Consider the following 11,594-nt stretch of genomic DNA (forward strand, 5'->3'; position numbering starts at 1 on the left):
ATAAAGAACTTGGCAGTCATCACTTCTCACACCAAGAAAAAAAACTGAACAAATTGAAAATCGACTACACTTAGATCTATTAGAAAGTTGACGTCACAAGGTAAAATCTTCTGTCCCCAAATCTAGAGAAACAGACACATAGAAGATCACAGGTTAATGGAAGTAGAAGCTCAAGAGAAGAATCCTACAGCTGAAGCCATTACTGATAGGAACCACTGAAATTTAATTAACAGGGGCTGGGGATTTAGCTCAGCGGCATAAGTGCCTGCCTTGCAAGCAGGCAGTCGTGAGTTCGATCCCTGGTACCGATAAAAAAACGAAAAAGACACAAAAAAAAAAAAAGAAAAGAAATTTAATTAACAAATTGGAGTGTGGGCAGCCTTGGGAGTTAAAAACTGGGGTGGGAGCCATCTACATTTTGAGTTTTACCTCCATTATCACTACCAGGTTTTCACCGTGAAGCTGGAGGAAAATCCTTAGGAGGAGAGTAAAAGCAACCAAGTAAAATATTTCCAGGTGTCCCTGTTTTCCTTAATAATGTCTGAGCTCAAAAGAAACTGTTTACTGGAACGTAGCCCACTGAGGTTTTACTAAATCCTAACAGATCTGAGGGAAGAGAAATACCCAACTCCTGCCCACCTCCCTTTCAACCTGGCTCACTAAAGATAGACCTATTCATAGGATCATATGCTGCCTACACTCCATTTCACTCCCAAATCAAGGCTCCTGTGTAATAACAAGAAATTATAACTAAAAACTTCAAGGCAGCCAGGTGTGGTAGTGCATACCTGCAATCCCAGCATTTGAGAGGCTGAGGCAGGAGGATCACAAGTTCAAGGTCAGCCTGGACTACAAACTAAGACCCTGCCAGAAAAAAAACAGAACTGCAAGGCTCAGAGTTTAAGGAGTTCTAGGGACACCCAAAGCAACAAGAAGAAACACAACAAGGACACTAGGCACCACAGCTACACAGATAATAAACATAAAATCTCAAAAAGAGTGCACTGATGTTTGAGCGGCCAGTCATGGAAGAGGTGTCCAGGTCCTGCTTCCACGTGACTGCAAATGGAGATATTGCACCCATTGCCACAGCTAAATTCTCCAACTCTAGGAACCTCCTGAGTCTTATTTGATGTGGACATCAGTGGGGAGTGAGTTGTTCAAATTATTTTAGAATTGTTTGCAGATGCTGCAAAACTGCAAAAAGTTTTCGTGCATTATGTACAGGGGGGAAATGGCATTGGACCCAGGACTGAGAAACCTCTGCATTTCAAAGGATACCGTGTGCATCAAATTATTAAGAAATGGTATGATTCAGCGTGGAGACTTCTCAAATCAGAAGAGAAGAGGTGGAGAAAGTTTTTCATGGTGAAAAGGGTTTTTGTTCTGCTTTGTTTTGTTTTTTGTCTTTTTGAGACAGGGTCTTGCTATAGAATTCAGGCTGATGTTGAGCTTATGTTGTAGCCCAAGCTGGTTTTGAATTTGCAATGATCCTCCTGCCTCAGCCTCCCAAGTGCTGGGATTATAGGGTGTAAGCCATCATGCCAAGGCATACGAATTTTTTTTTGTACTAGGAATTAAACTCAGGACCTCACGCTTGCCAGGCACGGGCTGCGCTGCTGAGCTATATGCCTGGGCCCCCCAAAAGTTTGAAGATGAAAACTTTCATGATAAGCACATTCAAGAAGTTTTATTGAGCATGACAAACACAGACCACAATGCTCAGGGCTCTCAGTTCTGTATCACAACAATTCCAGTCCCTCATTTGGAAGGGAAACACGCTCAGTGTTTAGCCAAGTAATTGAAGCAATAGGTATGGCGAGGATACCTGTATACTGGAAAATGTAGAAGTAAATGGTGAAAAGCCTGCCAAATTGTGCATTATTCAGAATGTGGAGATTTGAAAGAAGGTGACAGTTGGAGGATATTCCCAAAAGATGGCTCTGGTGACAGCCATTCAGATTTCCCTGCAGACACAGATGTGGATTTCAAAGATGTAAATAAAATTCTATTAATGACAGAAATTTGTAAAAAACATCGGACATATTTTTCTCAAGTCTCAAAACTGAGAGATGGCCATTAAAAAATACACAAAAGTTCTCAAAGGCTGTTGTTACTAAGGAAGCGGATAGATGCAGGCTGCAGCCTATGGCCTTAAACTGTGTACGGAATATTGGGGCTTATACACGGAAGCTGTCACATCTGTAGGGAGCAATCGACAGTTGTTTGGAGGACCTTGAATTAGGTCCATCAAAGACCGAAGCCCAAGGATGGAAAGGGTTAAAAGAATGTGATCAAGCACTGACTGATCTTAAAAAGCTCAAGAGACAGCAGAAGATAAAGCTATTCAGGCCGAACTGCTGAAAGTCCAACAAAGGATAAAGGCTCAGAAACATAAAGGAAAGGCAGTGTATGCGAGAATGGTTCCTTAATAGGATCGAACTCACAACCGCCTGCTTGCAAGGCAGGTGCTTATGCCACTGAGCTAAGTCCCTAGCCCCATCTTTTTCTTTTCTTGTTTGAGATAGGGAGTCACTGTGTAGTCTAGGTTGGCTTTGAACTCATGGTGATTCTCCTGCCTCAGCTTCCCAAGTGCTAGAATTACAGGTGTGCGCCACCGTGCCTGGCCTGGATTCACTTTCGCCTTAGAATCACATATGGATTGTTTAAGGCAATAAGACAGTGTAAGAGTCCCAGGGTATTTCCTTTGACACTTCAGTTCCTTATTGTTTACAGTTTAGAAATACTGATTGTTTCCCTCTTTAAAACTGTTATAAAAAAAAAAAAAACATAAAGCCTCATGCTGGCCTCAAACGGAGGCCTATCTACCTGTTTCTTTTGCCAGTGCTAGGGTTTCCCTGAGTAAATCTCTTTTTTCCCATGAATTCTACCACCTTCCTTCCCCATCTCCCACATGCAGCCCCTCAACTCAGAATCCATTGGCTCCACCTGGCTTCCCTCTTCCTTCTCCCAGCCTGGAGGCTGTCGAGGACTGCTGGAGCCATCTGAGGCTTCCCTCGTTTGTTCTGCATCTCTCAGGGGTTATCTTTTGTTGCCTCATGCCCAGTCCCTAGAAAGCCATTATTTCATATGTTTTGCTTGGGCAATTAGTTTGTCTGTCTGTTTTAGTCTGGAGAGTAGAAGTGAATTTTGTCAGTCCATCTGGGAAGAACTGGAAGTCTTTTTCATTTTAACATTTGGAATAGATTCTTTCAAAGTGTACTTGCTTCGGGGCTGGGGATTTAGCTCAGCGGCATGAGCACCTGCCCTGCAAAGTGTACTTGCTTCATCTCCAACGGCTGATACTAAACATAACGGGACCACCCTATGCAGTAACTTCCTTCTTCAGTGATGAGAAAAAGATAGATGACTTCTTCCCCCATATAAATGGCCCCAACCTACCATCTTGATTAGGTGATCTTTCTAGTTTTGTAGCCTAAATGGCTCTGTACTTCATGTTTTAAAAAATTTCTTTTTATTTTAAGGCTTCTAAGTACCTGCTATGGCAGCAGGCCATGTGGATAAAAAGATGAGCAGAATCTGGTTTTACTGAAAAAATTCATATTTTCATATACATATTCATAAAACAAATTTGATATCCTTGATGAAAGCTATGTAAAAGCATCATGGGAATTGTGAGAAGCAACCAATTGATTCAAAGTACTGGAAGAGGGTTGGGGTTAGTAAATAAGGGCTTGGAGAATGTTATGCAGAAATGGTGACACTTGACACACACCTTAAAGAGCAGAGAGTAGGGGCTGGGGATTTAGCTCACCGGCATAAGCACCTGCCTTGCAAGTGGGCAGTTGTGAGTTCGATCCCTGGTACCAATGAAAAAGAAAAAGACAAAAAAAAATCCAGTTAAGTAAAACAACTAATGCAACAGTTTCAATGTATGACCTAGTAAGATCTGTTTTGGAATTAATAGATCGTTTCCTTAGATCTAGGTGTACAGATGGTCCCTGACTTTCAAGGATTCAAATTTAAAATTTTTAAGTTTTGTGATGCTGCAAAAGTGACAGCACTCAGTACTTTCAAATTTTTGTCTTTTCCAAAGCTATCGATGTGTGGTGTGATGATTCACACAACGCTGGACAGCAGACAACAAAGACTGCAGTGTACAGTGCTGCTGAGCTATGGTTTTTCACAGGTTAGTCATGTTAACGCAACGTAGAATCCTTTCAGCTTACAGTGGGTTGTTAGGATACAATCCCATCATAAATCAAAAAGCTTGTGTTTCGAAATTGTGAAAAGTATGCCCATGGTAGACCACATACAAAGGTATTACTTAAACTCATTATCTTAAAAAAAAAAAAAAAAAAAGAAAGGAAAGAAATGGGGCCGGGGATATGGCTTAGTGGTGTAAGTGCCTGCCTGGCAAGTAGAAGATAGTGAGTTCAATCCCCGGTACCAAGATAAATAAATAGATAAAGGAAGGAAAACAAACCATACCTTTAGGCCATATTTTAAATATATTCTACATATTTAAAAAATATATGCCCCATGACAAGTTCTGGATTTTGTTTTCCTTTCTACTCAATAAGACAGGGTCTCACTATGTAGTTCAGGCTGGCCTCGAACTTGCAGCATCCTCCTGCTTTAGTCTCCCAAGTGCTTGAAGGCATATGCCTATAATTCAGTTTAAATTCTGGATTTTAAAGCACCACTATGAATAAAATAGCAATGCATACTAATATCAACTAATACATAATGGAAATAATGAATTAAATTCTAAAGGCTTCTAGTTGTGGTACAGAAGCTGTAGGAAAAATTCCCAACAGTTAACTCTAGCTCTAGGACATCCTGCTTAGATTTTTTCTGTTTCTTCACTTTACTGCTATGAGAACTTAAGTATTCACTTAATTTTCCACATTTCTGTTTCTCTATCTATAGAAGAACTAACTCCATAGTGTTGTTCAGAGGATTCAATAGATTTAAGCCACACAAAGCATTTACCAAACACATTATAACCCTAAATGATAGCTATTTTTCTCAAAACCTACATGTCACCAATTGTCTTTCTATAAGCTTGTTCAATTAAATTTTTTTTGCAAGGAGATACTTCAGAAAAAAGGTTTTTTTCTGTGTTCCTTCTTTTATTGCTCTTGAGCATCAGTTGTCAATCCTGGCAAGGCAAGTCACTAGCTTTTCGAGTAGACTTCATATTCTGTCTGTGGAGACTGTGAGTCAGTGTGTCCCAGGCAGAGCTCATGAAATACTTTGAAAGGCTGTAGAGGTGACTGTGATGAGTCCACCCTGGGAATCGGTTGTTTCCTTTCAGGTCTCTTGAGTTTGTCTGAACAGGAGCCATAGTAGTTTGGAACCAGATATCAACTCTGGATCTCAGGAGCCTCATGCCCAAAGGAAAGGTTTGGACCAATGACCCCGTGATCCTCTCCTATTTTGTGGCTCAGTACATCTAATAAAGAAGCCAGCTCAACTAATGTCTTCACCAAACAAAACATAGTAAGAAAAAAAAGAAAGAGAAAGAAGTATGAAATGAAAATGAAAGGCCACAACAGAGAAGAGGAGAGAGGTCTAACCAAAGTGGATAACTATTTTCTTTCTTTCTTTTTTCTTTTTGGAGATAGGATCTTGCTATGAGGTCCAGACTGGCCTTGAGCTCACTGTGTGGTCCAGGTTGACCTCGAACTCACAGCAGTCACCTCGGCCTACTGAGTGCTGGGATTACAGGTGTACACAACCACGGCCAGCCAAAGAGGCTAATATGAAAAAGGGTAAACAGGTTTGTTATCCGGGGAAGAAAGGAAAGAGAAGAGGGAGGCTACACACAGCCTGTGGGATTACGGCAGTGACACCATCGCATGCGGAGTTCAAAGGGGAAAACAAGACCAGCAGTCAGTGAATGGCCAGGAAGTCAGGTGAAGGGCCAAGCAGCCAGGAGGACATGCCAGAGGGCGAAACACACGAGAGGGAGATGGAAGATCCTAGAAGTGAAATGCAAAAAAAGTGATGAAGGATCAGATCAAACATAAGACTAACACTCAGTGTTGCACATAGATAAAATCACTTATTAGTAGATTTTTTTTCTTTAGGATTTTTCTTTCTCTCTTTTTTCCCCCCCTTCAGTTTTTGAGACAGGGTCTTGCTCTGTGATTCTGGCTGGTCTTGAACTCACTATGTAGCCCAGGCTGGCCTCTAACTCCCAGCAACCCTCCTGCCTCTGTCTCCCAAATGCTGGGGTTACAAACATGTGCCGCCACACCTGGTGACTTTTAAAACCTCCAAATTCATATAGAATACAAAGATATGCTGTTGGAAAAACATGAACAAATTAGATGGAAAGAGGAACAATTAAAGTTTTCTGAATTTCTTCTAATTATTTCTTAAATAGTGGCTGAGTCAAGGAAGAAAATATTTGCTTATTACACATCATATAACAATCAGAAATATTAACATTTTAGGATGAAAAAAACTAAAGAAATAAAATTGAAAGTCAGATATATAAAGGAAAAAGTAGTACTGCAAATAATTCTTTTGTGGTAACTATAAAGCAAAATTAACAATTAAAAAAATTTTTATTAAATTGGTACCAGGGATTGAACTCAGGACTGCTTGCTTGCAAGGCAGGCGCTTATGCTGCTGAGCTAAATCCCCAGCCCCAACAATTTAAATTTTTAAAATTCAATTAAAAATATAACAGTCTAAGCTAGGGGAGCATAGCTAAGTGGCACAGCACTTGCCTAGCTTACGTGGACCCAGATTCAGTGTCCAGTACCACAAAAAATAAAAATAACTTTAAAATTATTTAAATATAACAACCTATACAATGTTCAAAAAGAAGATATAGGGAAAAACTTGAATTACTGTCTGAATGAATAGAGTTGGCAAAGATTTCTTAAACATGATATAAAAATCACAAACTACAAAAGGGAAAAACAGCAAATTGGGCATAATCAAATTTAAAAATTTTTTTGCTGTTCAGAAGCCTTCATAAAACGGCCAAACATGGTGACACATGCCTATAATCTCAGCATTCTGGAGGCTGAGGCAGGAGGATCACTGGAAGTTCATGGCCAACCTGGACTACATAGTCAGTTCAAAGCCAGCATGGAACACATAGCAAGACCCTGTCTCGAAAAAGCAAGCAAAAAATAATAAAATAAAAATGAAAAAACAAGCCACAGATTGGGGAGTATTATTTGCAAAACATATCTAATAAAATATTTGTATGAAGAATTTATAAAGAGATCTTATAACTCAGCTTAATTTTTTCAATTAGCAAAAGCTATGTTTCAATATAGTGGTGCATGCCTATAATTCCTGCACTTGAGAAGCTCAGGCAGGGGGACCACTATGGATTTGAGGTCAGCCTAGGCTACATGAGTTCAAGGCCACTCTGAACTGCATAAGAGGACCCTGTCTCAAAGTGTAATATGTAATGAACTAACATTGTAAAGGGAATTTTTAAAAGTCATCTAACCTTGACATCCCTCACAGCAGTTGCAACTTGTAAGATAAACTTAACTCAGCCAAAAAGTACATCTTGTGCTGATTTGCTTCAAGGACATACTGATTTAGTCTAAAACACTGATGATTCTTCCTGTTCACCCAAGACCCTGACCTTAAGAAACCCTGTGCAGCCCAGAACAAGTCTGCCTGACAACATGTGACACAGCCTATGTAACCAATTATAAAATAACTGCTGTCATCTTTTTGTGCTCCCTGCTTAAAATGTATATGTGTGTATTTAACCACAAGATGGAGCTGTTGATTTGGAGCTCAGTTGCATCCTATTTGGTCCTGGTTTTTCCACAACTACTGTCAAGATGTATGGATGGTAGGTACATGAAAAGATACTGACCATCATTAGTTATTAGAGAAGTGCAAATTAAACAATGACACAAGCAAATAGAATGCTTAAAGTTAAAGACTAGCCACATAAGTGTAATGCCAGCATTCTGGGAGGCTGAGGCAGGAGACTCAAAAGTCCAAGTCCAGCCTGAGCAATTTAGTGAGTCGTTATCTTTTTTTAAAAAAGCCTAAAAATATAGCTCAGTGAGAAGATCCTGGGTTCAATTTCCAGGACAAAGACAGAGACAGATTGGCCATATCATTGGACAAGAATATGGAGCAATTGAAACTCTGCTATACCACTAGAGGGAATGAAATGGTACAAGAACTTTGGAAAAAGACTGAATTTCTTAAAGCATTTAACATTCACCATACAACCTGGCTATTTACTTACATAAGAGAAATGAAAGGTTACATTCCAAGACTTCTGTACAAGTTCATATCAGCTTGCCAGGTGTGGTGGCACATGCCTGGGTCCCAGCACTTGGGAGGCTGAGGCTAGAGGATCATTGCGAGTTTGAGGTCAACCTGGACCACATAATGAGTCCTTGTCTTGAAAAAAATTCTTTAAAAATCCACAGCAGCTTCATTGAATTAGCCCAAAAGGATTTCTCAACCTCATGATGTATGCCATACCCGTATAAACACTCTATTGTCCACTTTCAGTGCAGTATTCAACAGATTACGTGAGATTTTCAGTACTTTATTCTAAGATAGGCTTGTGTTTGATGGCTTCGCCTAACTGTACAGCACATTTAAGGTAAACTAGGCTGTACTGTAATGTTGGCTAGGTTAGGTATATTAAATACATTTTGACTTATGATGTTTTCAACTTACCAGGGGTTTATCAGGCTGTAACCCAGAGTCAAGGAGCATCTGTATTCATACAATGGAATACCATTCAGCAATAAAAAGGAGCAGATTATTGGTACACATAACTACATAGATTCATCTTAAATTGCTATATTTAAATCAATTTCAGGGTGAGTATATAGCTCAGTGGCACAGGACCTGCCTGGTAAGTGTGAGGTCCTGAATTCAATTTCCAGTACCAAAATTAGTAATAACAATAATAAAATACATCAAATTCTAGAAAATTCAAAATAATACAGAGTGACAAAAAATCTCACTGGCATGCTGTGTGGGAAGAAAGATATGGGTTACATGGGAGCAAGAATTCATATGTATTTATTTATGGTACTGGGCATCAAACCCAGGACCTTGCACATACTAGGCAAGTACTCTGCCAATGACCTATATCCCCTAAAGAATTTTTTTTTTTGTCTGAGACAGAGTCTCACTATGTAGTCCAGACTAGCCTAGTGGTCATGGCAATCCTCCTGCCTCAGCATCCCCAAAGTGCTAGGATTACAGGCATGAGCCACCACAACCAGTTTTTAAATACTCCATTTTAATGCTAACTTGAATACATAAAAGGTGTTATTCATTTAAGGAAGTAGAGAAAAATTCTTGATAGATTTATCTAGGGATAAAATAAGAACGTCATTATGTTCTTATTCTAAATCAGGCACATTGGGCTAAGGACTTGGCTCAGTGATTGTGCAAGGTTGTGAGTTTGATCCCTGGTACCACACACGAAATCAGGCACATTGGGCTGGAAGTGGTTCAGAACTTAGCCAACTTCTGTGAGGCTGTGGGTTCAATTCCCAGCACCCTCAATTTAAGAAAAATAATAATAAAATCAAGAACTCTTGCTTTAAAAACTCTCCCTGTTTACTGACACTTAACTACATGCAGAAGTTTTAGAACTTGTAGTATCTGAGGACACTAAATAACCAGAATACACAGATCTTCTTCAAACACTCAGGGTGGAGAAGATTCTCTACAAATTAAATGTGTGACTGCAGTAGTGCAGACGTGGTCCCTTTCTACATCAGTGTCCTTACCCATGGGAGGCAGCAACAGCACCCTCTAAAATAATGATGTCTAGGGATGTTGGAAGATACATGTCTGTGATTCATGTCTTTCTGTTATATTCTGGCATTTCTGAACTAGAGCACAATGGTTTACTGAAGGGACAGATGGATGTGGCATCACTTTGACCTAAAGGTCTAGGATATTTTCTTGATTTTGGTACCAGGAATCAAACTCAGGACCTCATGCTTTTGCCAGGCAGATGCTGTGCTGCTGAGCTGTATCCCCAGCCCAATGTCTGTTTTTTACATACATGCATAAAGTTCTGTCTTCAAAAGAAATAACTTACCACATCGTGCTCCAAAAGAAGCTTATATTTTGGGGGACCCCCAAAATTCCCCAGCCTTTGTTAAATAATGGATGATATTTAAATAGTAGTTGTCTACAAGAATAATTCTATACTATTTTTATAAATAATAAACTACACTACTTTTATAAATAATTTCAACTGAAAGAAGTATAATGAAATGACTATAGTAGCTAGTCATATTATTTAGCCCTGAAGACAAACAAAACTTAGCACTTTACAATCTACAAATCCTCAAAAAATCTTTATAAGGAAATCTGGTAAGTTTAAAAGCAGAAGTAACATAATTGTTTTAAAGTGACATTTCCTCAGAAACATGAAACTGTAGAATATTCTAAGAACATTATACACAGAAATAAAATAAAGGAATATAGACTTTGGAATTCTACTTTAAGAAACTTGGGCAAGTTTTTTGGCTTTTGTTTTTATTTTTTGGTTTTGGGGAGTGTGTTGGTTTGTTTTGGTAAAATTTGGTGAACTGCTAGATGAAATCTGCTCCAGAATCCATAGGAAGGGCAGGAGATGTAGCTCAGTGGTACAGGGCTCTTCTAGCATGCACAAGGCTCTAGGTTCAAGGCCCAGTACCACTAGTAGAATCCATAGTGTGAAAAAGCTTTCAGTATAATCCTCTGATAAACAGCTTATTCCTGATAATTCTATAATCTGAACTACAAACCTCCATATCTCTGCATGGTGTTATAAACAAACCAAGTTTTTATTCAAAAGGAGAGAAGCTGGGTATGGTGACATATGCTTGGAATCCCAGCACTCAGGAGGCTGAGGCAGGGAGATCACTGTGAATTCAAGGCATGTGCCACCACATCCAGCTTCAGTGTTGAAGTGCAATATTATATTGAGTATCTTGTCTAGTGTTTGATTTTGAGACATCACTAAATTCCTTAAAAATTAAAAAAAGTGGGGAGTGGGCAGGAGCTTAGCTCAGCAACGTAAGTGCCTGCTTGGCAAGCACGAGGCTGTGAGTTCAATCCCCGGTATGAAAAATAATTAATTAATTAATTAAAAAAATAAGCCAGGTGTGATGAGACATTCCTGCAATCCCAGTACTCAGGCACCCAAGGCAAGAGGATTGTTGTGAGCTTGAGGCCATTTTGGCCTACATAAGTGAGTTCAAGGTCAGTCTGGAAAGTCAGCCTGGACAACACAGTTGAGTTCAAGGCCAAACCTGAGCTATATAACAAAACCCTGCCTCAAAGCAGCAACAACAAGAAAATTTTAAAAGATAATCAGTATATCAATATAATGTATTGCATTTCTACATATGTAGGTATACATCTTCACATTTAGACATTGACCCAAGTCATGAGTTATATTCCCCTCATTCTTTCAGTAAACCAGGCACTGCATTCTAGACCAGCAGTGCCTGCAGAAAGACATCCATTCCCTGTGCTGGGTAAATATGCAAATATCAGAACCAGTCATAGCACAAAGGCCAGACTTTAGAATCCTCAACACAATGACATGGACTGTCATTTAAGTGCCATTAAAAATTGGAGTTGGCCTGTGAAATAAAACTTAA

General features: G+C 39.4%; 1 pseudogene; it reads left to right on the top strand.

The window, feature by feature from the left end:
- The first annotated feature begins 1,234 nt into the window (after positions 1–1,234).
- LOC100735749 (peptidyl-prolyl cis-trans isomerase D-like) lies at positions 1,235–2,492 on the top strand (annotated as a pseudogene).
- Positions 2,493–11,594: the final 9,102 nt, after the last annotated feature.

This window comes from Cavia porcellus, unplaced genomic scaffold (assembly GCF_034190915.1).
Source record: "Cavia porcellus strain 051 isolate PalLab524CR breed Dunkin Hartley unplaced genomic scaffold, mCavPor4.1 scaffold_25, whole genome shotgun sequence".
NCBI lineage: Eukaryota > Metazoa > Chordata > Mammalia > Rodentia > Caviidae > Cavia > Cavia porcellus.